This window comes from Adiantum capillus-veneris, chromosome 8, assembly GCF_014529385.1.
Source record: "Adiantum capillus-veneris isolate H3 chromosome 8, ASM1452938v2, whole genome shotgun sequence".
NCBI classification, from domain to species: Eukaryota; Viridiplantae; Streptophyta; class Polypodiopsida; order Polypodiales; family Pteridaceae; genus Adiantum; species Adiantum capillus-veneris.
Window position 1 is genome coordinate 131121997 of NC_140938.1, and position 16091 is coordinate 131138087.

Below are 16091 nucleotides of genomic sequence, written 5' to 3' on the forward strand. Positions count from 1 at the left end.
AATTGAAGAGTGCTCTTGCTCCATCTCCATCTTCTTCTTCTTCATCTCCTTGTGTGTGTGTGTGTGTGTGTGTGTGTGTGTGTGTGTGTGTGTGTGTGTGTGTGTGTGTGTGTGTATGCGTGAGAGAGAGAGAGAGTGTGTGCGATCGAGCATTGCGACGACGGCACGGCGGCGGCGAAGCGGTTGAGCGCAGTGCAGCGTGGCTCCTTCTTCTTCGCGGCAAGGAATCCTCCACGATAGCAAGCATAGAGCGGTGAGTGAGACACCATCGTCATATTTGAGCTTACTAGTTTAGGCTAGTTGCATGCTTGGAGCCATTGTGGCTCGCACACAGTGTATTGGCAAGTTCCTTGCATTGACCCGTGCGACATACGCGCACAGTGCACATGCACATTCTCGCTTACTCTCTGTCGCTCTATATCTCTCTCTTTCGCATATAACTTATATTATGTGCTTGTGCGAGTCGTCAGGTATGCAGATTCGCTCGTTTATGGATTGTAGTATGTTATTTTTTTGTATTTTGTAGGGCAATCGCGCCTGTGTCTGCAGCAATGGTATCTTATGGATAGAAACAATGTACACCAGTTTTAAAACGATAATTCCTAACTTTAGAGTGGCAAAAGTGTTACCATATACATGTGGTAGTGATGTGTGTGAACACACTAGGACCGCCGGGGCATTTTTTCCCTCTTTAGGAGGTTTTTTCCCCCGTGCATTGTATATACGCCCATCACTCTAGGGCTATCTATCTTTCCATTGCACACTAAGTAACACACTCTCTATTGTGTGCCTTGCGCTTCCTTCGTCCTCTCCAAGATGTGTGTGTTTCTCTGCAACCCTAATTCCAACAATTAGTATCAGAGCAGGTCACGTCCTCCCGCGCTTAGTCGCCAGCTGCTCCAACACACGCCTGCTCACTTTCTCCGATTTTAGTGAGATGTGGCGAGCGTTTGCAGGTCGACAAAAATTTTGGGATAGCTCGAAGAGCTAGGTCTGCTCAAAATTTTGATTTGCGCTCATTTCGGCCTCTGTTTCCACTACAGGCAGTACTGCACAGGCTATTTCATCATTTTGTGCAGAATTTCTGTCAGTGTCGTTTTCTGCATAACAGGTGCCTTATAGTCTTCTACGGTTTGTGCTATATAGCACAGGTTGTTCCCGCTCCGTTTCTCCTATTTTTGGGCAGTTTTCACATCAGGTGCAACATTTACCATGGCTGACAACAACAACACAAATGTGTTCAAGATGTTTGCTGCTGAGGACAGGTTGGATGGGGACAACTACCCTATGTGAGCTTATATGATGCAACATGTTCTTGTGTCAAAGGGTGTCTGGAACATTGTGCAGGGCATTGATGTACGTCCTGGTTCTGAGGATGTAGGCGATGTTGAGGATGTTGCAGGTCTTGCTGCAAGGATTGCAGCTGTTAGAGTTGTTTTGCCTACGGCAGAACAAGCTCCTTGGGATGTTAAGGATGCGCATGCTCATGCATTGATTGCGTTGTCTGTGAAGCGCACCATTGTTCCTCACATCCGTTCAGCAAAATCTGCAAAACAGGATTGGGATATTCTAGCAGGTCTTTATGCAAGCCGCAATGAGGCTAAAATTGCTTTGCTGCGTAAAGAGCTGGAGTCGAAGATTATGCATGAGGAAGATGATATGGACACTTTCCTTGCTAGTGTCAAGGATATCAATGAGCAGCTTATTTCTGCAAGTGAAGTCATTTCAGACAGTTCCCTTGTGCAGACTGTTCTTGATGCCTTACCAGATTCCTACCAGACTTTTGCTAGTACTTGGAGACTGATGACCCAAGGAAATCCTGAAGTTGTCCAGTTTGATGCATTATGCACATTGTTGTTGCAAGAGTCACTTTTCAGAAAAAACAGGACTAGGGAGCGTGCAGTTAAACAGCCTTTTATTGCTTCTCAAAGAAAGGGTGGTAACAATAATGCAGCCACTTCTTATGGTTCTGCTACGAGTGGCAAAATTATGTTCCTAATGCTTCTGTTGGCAGTACTTCGTCTGGCAATTCTTGTGATAAGGGCAAAAAGAAGATGCGTTGCCATTATTGTAAAGCCAATGATCACTTGATCAAGTCGTGTCCTAAGTTGAAGGCCAAAGAGGCTAAGAAGAAAGAGGGTGGTTCCACTTCAAATGCTGGTTCCACTACAAATGCAGCCATTGTTGAGTCTTCTGTGAAAGGAGACTGTGTTGCTGATGTTGATGCAGAATGGGCTTTTAGCGCAGAGTGCACTTACAATCTTGCAGTCCATGATGCATGCTTGTCAGTTGCTGTAGATTCACATGTGTGGTATTTTGACAGTGGTGCTACAAAGCACATTACCTCACATCGTGAATTGTTTACCTCTCTCGAGTCTGTCCCTCATGGGAATTCAGTCACTTGTGCCAACAACGCCTCTTATCCAATTCGGGGAGTTGGAAAGATTGTGCTCACTGCTGCTAATGGCAGTTCCTTCACACTTGTTGATGCACTTTATGTACCTGGGATCAAGAAGAATCTCTTGTCTGTATCCGCACTTGCTAGACTTGGACTTGTATTCAAATTTGTGGATGACAGATGTACAGTTCATGATCTCAATTTTGGTGATGAAATTGTTGCATCTGGCCTTTTGTGCCGTGGGCTGTATAAGCTCACTTTGTATGAAAAGTGTGGACAAAATTTTGCAAATGTTGTTGCAGATTCAAGGGCTATTTCAAATGAAAAACTTTGGCATGCACGTTTTGGTCTTCTGAATTTTGCCAGTTTGCTGCGTTTGCAGAAATCTGATATGGTTGCTTCTTTGCCGCCTCCTGAAGCACCTGTCAAACATGTTTGTGAAGGCTGTATTTTGGGTAAGATGCAGCGTTCTAAGTTTCCAAAGGATGGTTCAGTTCGGGCCACATGCAGGTTGCAGATTGTGCATAGTGATGTTTGTGGGCCCATGCAAACTCCGTCCTTGGGCAATTACCTATACTTCGTGACTTTCATTGATGATGACTCCAGGCATGCATGGGTATTTCCGCTTAAAGCGAAGTCCGAAGTTTTTATGTGGTTCAAACAATTTCTGGCTATGGCTGAAAATGTCTCGAAATGTACTATGGGCACCCTCCGTTCCGATGGAGGGGGGGAGTATATGTCTCATGAATTTAATGCATTTCTGGCTAGTCGTGGGATAAAACACCAATGTACAGTGCCTTATACACCTCAGCAAAATGGTGTTGCTGAGAGGAAAAACAGGTCACTGACGGAAATGGCACGATGTATGGTCAAAAGTCAAGCTTTGCCACATTCTTTTTGGCTTGAGGCCATTATGTGTGCCACTTATGTACTTAACAGGTGTCCTACGAAGGCTTTGTAGTCTATTACTCCATATGAAGCATGGCATGATAGAAAGCCTTCTATTGAGCACATGCGTGTTTTTGGCTGTTTGGCATATGCTTTGGTGCCACAAGTGCAGCGCAGAAAATTGGATGATAAGACTGTCAAATGTATTTTTGTTGGTTATAGTGCTGAAATAAAAGGTTACAGGTTGTATCATCCGCAAACAAAACGTATTCTGGTTTCTCGGGATGGAGTGTTTGTGGAAGATTCTGTTCAGCCCTTGCTGTCATGTACTAGAGACAGTAATGTAAGCTCACAGGACATTTATGACACTTTGTTGCCTCTTTTCAATGGTGGATATACGAATGTAAGTTCCAATGAGGCAAATGTACAGCCTATGGGGGTTTCTGAAAATGTTTTAGATCAGCCGATTACTGATGCAGATGTACATGATGTACTTGTTGAGGAAAGGGCTGAAAATGAGCAAGCTAGAGGTATGCCAAAATGGCTGGTGCACACTTTGCGTGACAGTAAATTGGATGCACCTTTGTCTAGTCGTACTCGTTCAGGCTCTCGCCATGCATCTTATGCATCAGATTGTTATGCTTTGGCTGTGTCTAGCTTACATGATGTTGAGGAGCCTGACTTTTGATGAAGCACAGAATTTAGAAAATTGGATGACTGCCATGCAATCAGAATATGATGCACTTATAGAAAATGACACATGGACTTTATGTGATTTGCCTCCTGGCAAAAAGGCCATTGGTACGAAGTGGATTTACAAGTTGAAACGCAAGCCGGATGGTGAGATCGATCGCCTTAAGGCTCGACTTGTTGCAAAGGGTTATGCACAGCAAAAAGGCATAGATTATGAAGAGACTTTTGCTCCCACTTGTCGTATGACTACTGTGTGTTTTCGATGTGCATTGGCAGCTCATTTTGGTTGGGAAGTACATCAATCAGACATTGTTATTGCTTTCTTGAATGGTGACATATTTGAGGAAGTTTATGTAACGCAGCCTCGCGGTTTTGTCATAAAAGGACAAGAGGACAAAGTGTGCGAATGTAACAAGGCTCTGTATGGGTTGAAGCAATCTCCTCGTGCTTGGTATGAGAAAGCTGACACTCATTTGGTCAAACAAGGCTTTCGTAACAGTCCAACAAAAAGCACATTGTATGTAAAGCGTGAGGGTGATGTACTTCTCATTGTGGTTCTTTATGTTGATGATTTGCTGATCACTGGACCAAATGAGAGACATATTGCTGAATTTAAGGCTGATTTGAATGCTACTTTCAAGATGAAAGATTTGGGGCTGTTGCATCATTATTTGGGTATACAGTTTAAGCAGTGTGATGGTGGTATTGCCTTGTGTCAGAAAAGTTACATAGAGACATTGCTATGTAATTTTGGACTTGAGGATTGCAAACCTATTGCCACTCCCATGGAAATAGGTTTGAAGTTGAGTCTACATGATGTTGGTGATCCTGCTGATGTCACTCTTTACCAAACTGTTGTTGGCTGCCTCATTTATGTATGCAAACGAGGCCGGATATTCATTTTGCAGTCTCACAGGTCAGCAGATTTATGCATAGCCCAAGGTCTAAGCATTGGCAGGCTGTCAAGAGGATTTTCCGCTACGTTAGTGGCACTTTACATCTTGGCTTGTTTTATCCCAATGGGGGATCATTGCCGCCAGACTTACATGCTTTTTCAGACTCAGATTGGGCTGGTTGTTTTGACACGTGAGTGTCCACAAGTGGTTTTTGTTTCATGCTTGGCAATTCATGTATATCATGGTTGAGCAAGAAGCAACCTACTGTGGCCACTTTGAGTTGTGAGGCTGAGTACAGAACAGTCTTCACAGCTATGGTTGAGTGTGTATGGCTCAGACGCCTTATGGCTGATTTGAATGTTGGACAGGACACTGCCAACACTATCTACACTGAGAGTCAGAGCGCATTGGCAGTTGCGAGGAACCCAGTTTTTCATGCTCGCACAAAGCACATTGAGGTGCATTACCACTATGTCAGGGAGAGGCTCTCAGCAGGAGAGATCAGCTTGGCTTATGTGCCAACACAGGACAACCTTGCAGATCTTTTCACAAAGGCATTGTCTCGTGAGAAGCTTGAAGCTTTCTGCAAAGCTTTGGGCTTACTCCCCTTTGTGGACTGATCCTGTCCTTAGGGCATGGCACTTCCCTTTACTCATGTGCCAGCTCTCGTTGACCGCATCACTCCAGGGGGGATTTGTTACCATTTACATGTGGTAGTGATATGTGTGAACACACTAGGACCGCTGGGGCATTTTTTCCCTCTTTAGGAGGTTTTTTCCCCCGTGCATTGTATATACGCCCATCACTCTAGGGCTATCTATCTTTCCATTGCACACTAAGTAACACACTCTCTATTGTGTGCCTTGAGCTTCCTTCGTCCTCTCCAAGCTGTGTGTGTTTCTCTACAACCCTAATTCCAACAAAAATCCCTACTCAAGTTGAGTAATGTGGAGTTCAAAGACACTTTCTACATAATCGACTCACGTCTTGACAAAATCTGGATGAACATCTTCTTTTGACAACAACCAAAAGCTTCAACAACAATAAGAGAAATAGTCCCAAAAGCACCTCAAGTCCATGCAACAAAGAAACAACCAACCAGAAAAAGATAAAGCTAAAGCAAACAATGAAGAAGATCAACCTTGCAAATCAACTTTACCTTCAACAAAACGAGCCTCCATCAAACTTCTTCACATCCTCTACATCAAGAGCCACACCATCAATAATGCAATGAAAACTTCTTCACATCCTCTACATCAAGAGCCACACCATCAATAATGCAATGAAAACTCAAGCAAAAATTTTATCAGCCAAAGTTTCCATCACATCAAAGCCTCCATAAGAAAATGAAACGAGTCAACCAAGTGTTAGTATCCAAAGAGCATATCAAAGTCAAAGATCCAGTTTGGATAAACCAATCACGAGTTCAACCTCGACACTTGAAGGTGATAGGGTGGGTAGCACAAATGAGTCAATCACTACTCAAGGTGCTACTTCCAAGGGAACACCAATGCTTGGGCCAAATAGGCTAAAGTAATAGCCTAGATCTACTCACCTCAAGAAATAAGTTTTACAAAGCGAAGGCTGAGTCGTTATAGTGGAGATAATGTGTCATGCCCTCTATAGTGGGTGCTCCTCATTGCAATGTGTGTGAGATCTCACTCCACAGCATGCTAACAAAGAAGACAATGAACAATAGAGCAACAACAATATGACTCAACACTGAACATGAACATCATGAACATCAACTAACTCAAAAGAGCCAATACAGACTCTGGCATGGTAGCACACTCAACTCCAGCCCAGATCTCATAGTAGGTACAGTGGGGGTGTCGAGGCTCAACTGTGCAAGGATGGTGAAGACGTGTTGTGTACAACTCAAGATGACAGACTCTAGAAGATAGACCACACAAAAGTAGATGATGATGTGTACCCACCACTGGAATCAACCACTCATATGTATCTCCTAAAGAGCCACCAACAACTGGCAGATATCCAAATCCAGTTAAGCCTATCTCCTAACTAAGGTGGTGGTGATCTGGTCACGGTGTCCACTGGACCACCATCCGTAACACTTGCCACGTGTCACTGCCCAGGTGAGAGTCCACCCAGTGTGAACTCAAGCTCAACTGCAACTAACTACTTGTCCCATGCCACTGACACTTTAGCCCTGCTCTACAGTCATCAATGATAAAAAATCACCTCAACCACAGAAAAAAGAACAACAACAAAAGGTAAAAGAAAAAACCTTCAAAGACCCAAGCAAAGTGACAAGTATGAGTATCAAAGTGAAACTTCAACCAAGCTACCCAACAAAGATAGAAGCAAAGAATGATTCCAGACAAGCTACTCAAAACGCAAGGATTTTATGAAGGTAACACTCAAATATGGTTACCAAAAGGAATATCTCAACATGGAAAAACGAAGATCAGTCATGTGGTCCAAGGCTCCACCCAAAGGCAAGAAATCACAACCAAGTACCAACAAAATCCAGTCAGAACCAAAGATTCTATGACCTCCAAATGGATACCTCATCTTCTACTATAGAATCAAGGCTTTTACAACGGTAATAGTCAGATATGGATTCCAAAGCCTAGTGTCCATCAAGTCAGTGAGCAAAAGGGGCAAATGCAAAAGATAGTTACACATAGACCAGCAACAAGGTGGGTTCCAAAACTTCTAGTGGAGACTCAATCACAGATAGCCCACAAACATCAATAATCTCTTCCCATGGAAGATAAATAAAAGGATCCATCAGTCCCTACTACAACACTAGAACCTACTTCACAAAGTAGTACAAATCAAGAGGAGCAAACGTATGCCAACCTACTACAAAAAAAGGTGGCATCCAAAGACCAAAGTAATGAAAAATGCATAAATCTCAAGAATCTATGGAACTGGGTTCCCGCTTTGAACAAGTACATCCAACTCGCCATTCAAAATACATGGCATAAAAGTCAGAGTCAAGCAGTTAAGCCACTAAGTGAGCGAGGCGTTAGTCCCAAAGATTCAAGTAATATTCTCTGTGGTCTAAGCGTCTTAGCTATTCTAGGTACTGCCCAACTTGGAAGAGTTGAGAATATTTATGTTGTGCCGCTCATGTTGGTATAGGTGAGCATAAGCTTCAAAGTCTATGTAATTTAAAGTTTGGTGAAGTGAAGGAGGAAGTCCAAAAGACACTCATGTACTAAGCACAATATTATATGAGTAGAGAAGCTTCTACATCAAAAACCCTTCTTGGAAATGAGGAAGCTATTTCGATGTCCTTTGATGTCACATGTGCTATAATTTTTCCTTGAGGCACCTATCAACTCTATCTTTCACACTGCATGCTTTTGTTTGACAAATTTCTCATATGCATATACAGCGTCCCAAATTTGACACTTGCATTTGACACTCTTTCTTTATTTCTCCCAAGCACTCACCTTGCATGAACACGTACTTAAATTCCAACTGCTCAACTCCAATAAGAGTGTATACCAAAGACACTTTTTTCCCACCAGGTTTTTTCCCTTTGGTCATCCAAATTTCATACCCTAATCTAGCCACACTCATCACTATCTTCTTGTATATATTCCTTCTACATCAACAATAAGCACATAATACCCATATCATTCATTGAAAAATCCAAGCACCATCTACAGGTCTTCACATGCTAATCAAGAGAAACTCTTAGCTTCAAGGACAAGAAGAAAAGTTCCATCAAACAATGCCAAGTCGAAGACTGGGCATACAAAGACAAATGCCATGCAATGACAAATTCCACAAGAGAGCTCTCAACAAAAATGATAAGGCACTCACACAATGTAATGGAAATAGCCTATGAACTTTGAGAGTAGTGGAATTAGGAAATCAGACAAAGCACTTTTGTGAAATTACTTTGTGAGCATAGCGGGTGAACTTAACTGATGGTAGCAACACAAACATGCTACTTAGTTAACTTGGCATGAACAATACTTTTGCAGGAGAGAGAGTTTAGAGAACATGACAACAGTTGAGGACCGGATTTATGCGGAGCCGGTCCCCCCTCCAATAGGCATTTTTATTATAGTTTCTCCCTTCAAGAGAGACTTGGTACAATACAATCTTTGTGTTCCTTGTGACCTAGGTGATGCAATGAAGATAGAAATCTTCATGCATCATGAGCATAACATAAACTTTGTAGAAAGCATTAACTATCTCCAGCCTCAGTCCCAAGGACTCAAACACCTTCAAAGGTGGAGAGAGCTAGCGAGCAATGAGGGTAGGGAAGAGGAAGAAGAAACATTTCATAGGAGAAAGAAATAGTTTCTCGCTTATCATCACTCTTCTTGCTAGCATACATAATAGCATAGTAATGAAGGTGGAGAAGATGGTAAGATTAAGCATTGAAGAATGGCTCTCGGTTGGATTTGCATTCCATAGCCAAGAGTGTTGGTGTAGACTCTCAACTTCTCAACAAGCTTTGAGAAGAAGATGGAGTTCCTCTACTTTCACCAAGTAAGAATACTAAAAAAAAATGAGTGTGTGAGAGGTGTATACCCCCCAAGAATACCCCTTTCTTGCTTTGGGCGAGCCGTCTTTTTTGAAGCCTCAAGCTCCTTGGACCCCTCTCTGCCTAGCCAATCATATACGCCATGCATTTCAAGTACATGGGTAGTCTTTGGACAAGTGTCCTCCGTGCCCCTTAGAGAGAGAGAGAGAGAGAGAGAGAGAGAGAGAGAGAGAGAGAGAGAGAGAAAGAGAGAGAGAGAGAGAGCTTGAAAATATCTAGATAATTTGTTGAATTGAACTAGAAGCTTATTGGTCCCCTCTTTAGCCCAGCCAATAGAATTCAAGCACACCATGTGGCTAAGCATAGGGAGAGTTTGCCATGTGTCCCACGTGCCCCTTGAGAAATGCGGTGCCCTTTGGGGAGTGGGAGGTTAAGTCAAAGATTCCCCTAACTTTGGGGCTTTCCCCCTCCTTTTTAGGGTCTCTTTTTGACTCAAGGCCCTTACCGCCCATGCATGGGAAGCTTCTCAAGCACTTCCCCATCAAGCATGACAAGCACCTCAAGCACCTTAGTCATCAAGCAAGACAAGCACCTCAAGCACCTTAGTTATCAAGCACGACAAGCACCTCAAGCACCTTAGTCATCAAGCATGACAAGCACCTCAAGCACCTTAGTCAGCAAGCACCTCAAGCTTAGGTTGGGTTCCCACCTCAAGCTCAACCCCAGCTTACCTAAGGTCAAAGGACTTTTAAAACTAACCATTGGAGGTCTTTAATGAACGTTTTTTAAGCTCCATTAACTAGCCTTGCTCTTTGATAGACCCGTCTATCATTTGGACCCCTTTTATCATTGGCCCCGTGTTGAGATAGATCCATAAGCACATATCTATTTTCTAACCCTTGTTCCAGTTTATTATCCCACATTAAATGAACAGTTTAATATGAGAAAATCATTTGGGTTGGTTAGATATTAGATTTTTATGACATTATCTCTCTCTTGAAATCAGTCATCCTCGACTGTGAGGTAGAAGAGATAAAGCCTTAGTCATTAGTCAATTTTTCTTCGCGGGTAGAGGATCCCTTTTTACCCTACGACGTCATTCCAAGATGGATGACTAATCCATTTTGTGCTTGGGAGACATAGCTGCCGCAAGCATGTGTGCTCTTTAGTCCATTTCATTCTCCCAAATAGAGTGACAAATTCTACTTGGCGTTTTGAGAGACGTCGTCATCACAAACATGATTTTAAGTATGCATACTACTTAAATTTGTGCACAATAAAAAGAGAATTAGTCTTATAAGATAAAAACATTGACCAATTAAAAGTAAACATGTACATTTGCTCACTCTAATATAGCATTGTAAGCATTGACAAGGTTCATACTATCCTTAAGTTGGATTCCTTGCATCCATCTAGCATCTTCAAAAGGATAATTTTTGAACTTAATAAGATACTGTCGGATAATCTTACTATGTCATAGTACCTTGTCTTCATGCTAAAGGATAGCTTCGGGTTGTAGCACCTCTTCTTGGTCTTCGATTTCGGATCTTCAATAATTGGTTCACTTGGTGGCTCTCCTTTGTAGGGCTTAAGTAGGCTCACATGAAAAGCATTGTGTATGAGCCACTGGTTGGGAAACTTGAGTTGATAAGCCACCTCATTGATTGGCTTGAAAATTTGAAAAAGACCATAGTATCTTTTTGCTAGTTTAGCATAATACTTTTGATGGCCCGTAGGATTTTTGCCCATTGTTTGCCTCAATCGAGCCTTTGGAAACTTAAGTAAGACTGAATCATTTTCTTTGAATGTTAAGGCCCTTTTGTGCTTATCACCAGTAGCTTTTTTCCTTTGTTGAGAGATGGATATAGCCTCCTTAATCTTTTGAAAAAATTATTGCAGGTCACGGCTTTACTCATTGGCAACGAAGATCTTTCAAGTAGCAAGGGACTTTTAGGTCTTCCCTCTATGATTTCAAAAGGTGCTTTTCCCGTAGAAGTATGGACAATATCATTGTACACATACTCTACAAGAGGCAAGTACTTTTCCCATTGTGAGCGTTGATCTACTTTTGTAACATAGATCTTTAGTAGATCAAGAATCGTAAGATTGGCTATCTCACTTTGGCCATCTGTTTGTGGGTGATAGGCAAAAGAGAAATTCAATCTTGTACCTAGATTTTCAAAGAGACCTTTGCAAAAATTGTTGGTCATTATAGGATCTCTATCTGACAGGATGGATGTTGATAATCCATGGTGTTTGAAAATCTGGGATATGAAGAGAGTTGCCATTTCGTGTGCCTTAATAGTCTTTTTGACAGGAACAAAGTGTGCTTGCTTGCTAAATCTGTCGACTATTGTCCATATTCTCATATTCCCATGGATAGACTTGGGTAATCCAAAGATAAAATCCATGGATATACTCTCCCATGGTGAATTAGGGATTGGTAATGGCTGGAGTAATCTAAGTTACTTCCCTCTATCATACTTGGTCTTTTGGCATACCAAAAATTTTGAAACATACTCTTATATGTCCACTTTCATGGTAGCCAATAAAAGTACATCTCTACTCCTCGAAGAGTAGGTTGAATGCCTCTATGCCCCGCATAAGGAGGAGCATGGGATTCATACATGACTTTCTCACAAAGGGAGTGGTAACACATAGCCTACTGCCATGGAGAAGATAACCATCCTGCAAGGTGAATGGTTTCTCTTTCTTCCCCAAAGCAAGGGCTGACATTATGCCTTTAAAGTCATGGTCAGTAGCATACTCAATTATCATAGAAGATAGATCATTGTGAGTTGCTATAGACACATCATTAACTTTTGGTCGTATCGTGAAAGTAAATTGGCCACTTGATTGTGCTTACCAGCAATGTGAGCAATATGAAAATAAAATTGCAAAAGAAAATTTGCCCACCTCATTTGTTTGTCGGAAAGCTTGGTTTGTGTCATGAAGTACTTGAGACTTTGGTGGTCAGTTCTCAAAATAAATGGACTCCCCAATAGATAGTGCTTCCATGTGTCTAGGGTATGTAGAACAGCTAAAAGCTCTTTCTCATAAATACGCAATGCCCATTCATCTGTATTGAGCCTTTGGCTCTCATATGCTATGGCATGCCCTTCTTGAAGCAAGACTGCTCCAAGGCCACCACAAGCATCACATTGCACCTCAAATGGCTTTGAGAGATCAGAAAGCAGTAGGACTAGCTGGGAGGTAAGCTTCTATTTGAGCTTGTCAAAAGCATTTTTCACCTTGGCAGTCCATGAATACTTAGCTTTCTTCTTTGTTAAGTCATGTAATGGTCTTGCTATTTGAGAAAATTTTTCTATGAAGCATGTATAGTATGCACACATACCAATAAAGCTTCTTAGCTCATGTAGATTACTTGGATTAGGACATGCTTTTATTACCTCCAACTTTGATGAATCCATATAGATACCATCTTGAGAGATAATATGATCTAAGTATTGAATCTCTTGAAAGAAAAATTCGCTTTTCTTTTGATTGAGAAAATGCTTGTTCTCCCTCAATGCTTGAAAAATCACTTGGAAATGTTGATTGTGTTCCTCCAAGGACTTGTAGATGATGATATCATCAAAGAACACTCCAATGAATTTGCGATAGGGTCTAAAATTTTCTCCATTGATTGATTTAACGTGGCTCCAAAATGCATGACTAGATATTCATTAAGGCCAAACATCGTACGAAACGAGGTCTTTAGGATATCTTCATTTGCTATCCTAATTTGATGGTAGCAGCTTTTAAGGTCAATCCTACTGAAGTAGGTGGAGCCTTGAAACCTATCAAATAGATCTTCTAGCCGAGGTACGGGAAATTTGTTTTTGATAGTGATATGGTTTAGTGCGCGATAAGCCTATCAAATAGATCTTCTACCCGAGGTACGAGAAATCTATTTTTGATAGTGATATAGTTTAGTGCGCTATAGTCCACACATATGCAGTATGTACCATCTTTATTTTGTACTAAAAGGACTGGAGAACAAAAGGAAGAGGAGCTAGGCCTCACCATCCTTTTGTCTACCAACTCTTGTACTTGCCTCATAATCTCCTCTTGTTGAGCTTTGGAAACTCGATAAGGAGGCTTGTTAAGCGGTGAGCTTCCTAGTAGGAGCTCAATTTGATGGTCATCATCCCCTCATTTTGGAGGTAAGTCCATAGGGATATCATCGATGAACACACCTTGGAAACCTTTTAGAAAGTTAGACAAGTCGAACTCTTCTTGATTCCTACCATTTACATTTGATGAAATATTAGGACCTTTTAGGGACTCTTTGACAAAAATCATGTACGTAGAAATTGAGGTCTTCATAGAGCAAGAGGATTTGCAGGTGGTATAGTACAACCAGACTCAATAGCATCTATATACATGCTCTTTTCCCTGTAGGTGAAGTAGATTCTCCTTTCAGGGAACTTCATGTTGGAAGCCATGCGGTTGAACCATTGCGCCCCTAGGATAGCATCCTCATGTTGGAGAGGAGAGATGAAAAAGTCTTCTTTGTCGACATAGTTTTGGACATGAAGCCTCAAATACCCAATCAAGGGAGTAACAGAGGCTTGCTATCCCTTGAAAGGGGCATCAACAGTTACAACATCTCCCATCCCGAAAGATTGAATGCCCAACTTGGTGGCCAACTCCGTTGATATGTTGTGAGTTGAGCCAAGGTCAAACAAGATGAAGGCATCATGCTCCCTTACCTTTCTCAAAGCATAGGAAAGAGGTGATCCTTTGCAATGAGCATCCTCTTTTGGAGTTTCAATAGTGGAAGCTCTAGGAGTCTCATTGCGGGCATTTCTCTTGGGGCAAGAACGATAGCCATGTCCTTGCTCCCCACACTTAAAACACTTATGGTCCTTGAAAAAAGCTTCAAGGTCTTCAAGAGATAGTTTGTTTTTACCTTTGTAAAATCCCTTATCCTTGGACCGATTGTTGTTGTTGTTGGAATGGCCTTGGGAAGAATTTTGGCCATTGGTTTTCCCCTTTGCATCACTTTTGTCTTTGCTTTCCATGGGGTTGACATTCCGTCTAGTCTCTTGTTGAAAATTGATGTGCGAAGCAACCATAGTGTGGTGGATAACTTCGATGATAGAACTAGGCCATTGGGAGTTGACGTACTCGGCCATCTCTTCAGGTAATCCCGCACAGAATTGTTGCTTTTGCTCGTCAAAGTCTATCTTTTGAAAGACAATAGCCTTGAGATGTAAATCCCAAAACTTGTCCACATATTTGTGGATAGACTCATGAGAGAGAAGTTTCAAACTGTGCCATTCGGTGAGCAATTTGTCCTTTGCATCGCTTGCAAGGAATTGCTTCATGATGGAAACTCATAGAGGTTTCCATGTCTTTGGGGCTTTACCGTTGCCATGAAGGCTAGCCCACCATTGACGAGCCAATTTTTTGGAAGTGCATAGCTACATGGGCATAGCTTGGAGGATTCTATAAAGCCCTCATCTCCAAAGGCCGCATCAAATTGTTGGATGAAGGCCAATACTTTGTCGGTAGTACCAAAGGTGCCATCATAGGTGAGAAAAGAGATACTCTTTCCTCCCTCTTTGAACTTCCTGAGTTTTTGTGACCTTCACCATGCAGGGTAAGATTTGCGATGTCCTCCCCTCTTTTATTCTCTAGAAGAATAGCCATAGCTTTAATTGGAAGAAGAGGAAGGTGAAGAAGAGGGTGACCTCTTTCTTGCCCTTTTCTTCCTTTGTTTCCTCTCTTCCCTTTTCGAGTGACAAGGAGAAGGACTATGGGTCAAGTGTTTCCTCTTGGGAGGAGTTGGGGATTGTTTAGTCCGTCGTCTTCATGGAGCGACATCTTATGGATTCATTACTTTTTTGTTCTTTGGATTCCTCCTCTCATATGGGAGAGAGTCTTCTTTTGGGGGTCTCATCAAGAGGCCTCCTAAGATCTCTCTCCTCCTGGAGAGGAAAGGAAATCCCATAAGCACGAAGTTGTTGAGCAACTTCGGCTTGCAAAACGGGGTTGCCCATAGCTTGTTGCAACCTAGTAACAAGATAATTAGCAAACATGGGGCATCATCATTAGCACCTTCATGTGCAAAATCAAAGTTATCAATGTTCATTCTACTCTCTTGGTTATTGTCAGCCATGTTAAAAAAAATTGTGTGTTTACTTAGTGTATTCTTTGGTAATTCAAAACCTTAGTTGCTACTCCTCTTAGCCTTTGAAAATTAGTACTTAAGCATCTACACCCACGGCTCGAATTGGTTAATCATAGAGAGTAGTGGAGTGAGTCTAACATAGCAGAGTTGCCGAGGGATAGCTCCTTTCGGACTTCTTGGCTCAATAATGGTAAATCTGTAGGCAAGTCTAGAAAGACTCCATTATTAAGACCAAAGCTCCTGAGGTGTGCACCATATCCCACATAGTGGGCTCAACAAAACTGATAATAGATGCTAGTCCCACTTACCCTAATATAATTAACAAAATCGACCATTAATATGCTACTTAAGGACCTCTGTTCTTAAGCAAGAAAAGAGAAACCAAATGCTCTGATACCAATGTAATGGAAATGGCCTATGAACTTTAAGAGTAGCAGAATTAGGAAATTAGATAAAGCACTTTCGTGAGGTTACTTTGTGAGCATAGTGGGTGAACTTAATTGATGGTAGCAACACAAACATGCTACTTAGTTAACTTGGCATGAACAATACTTTTGCAAGAGAGAGAGTTTAGAGAACATGATAATAGTTGAGGACACTATT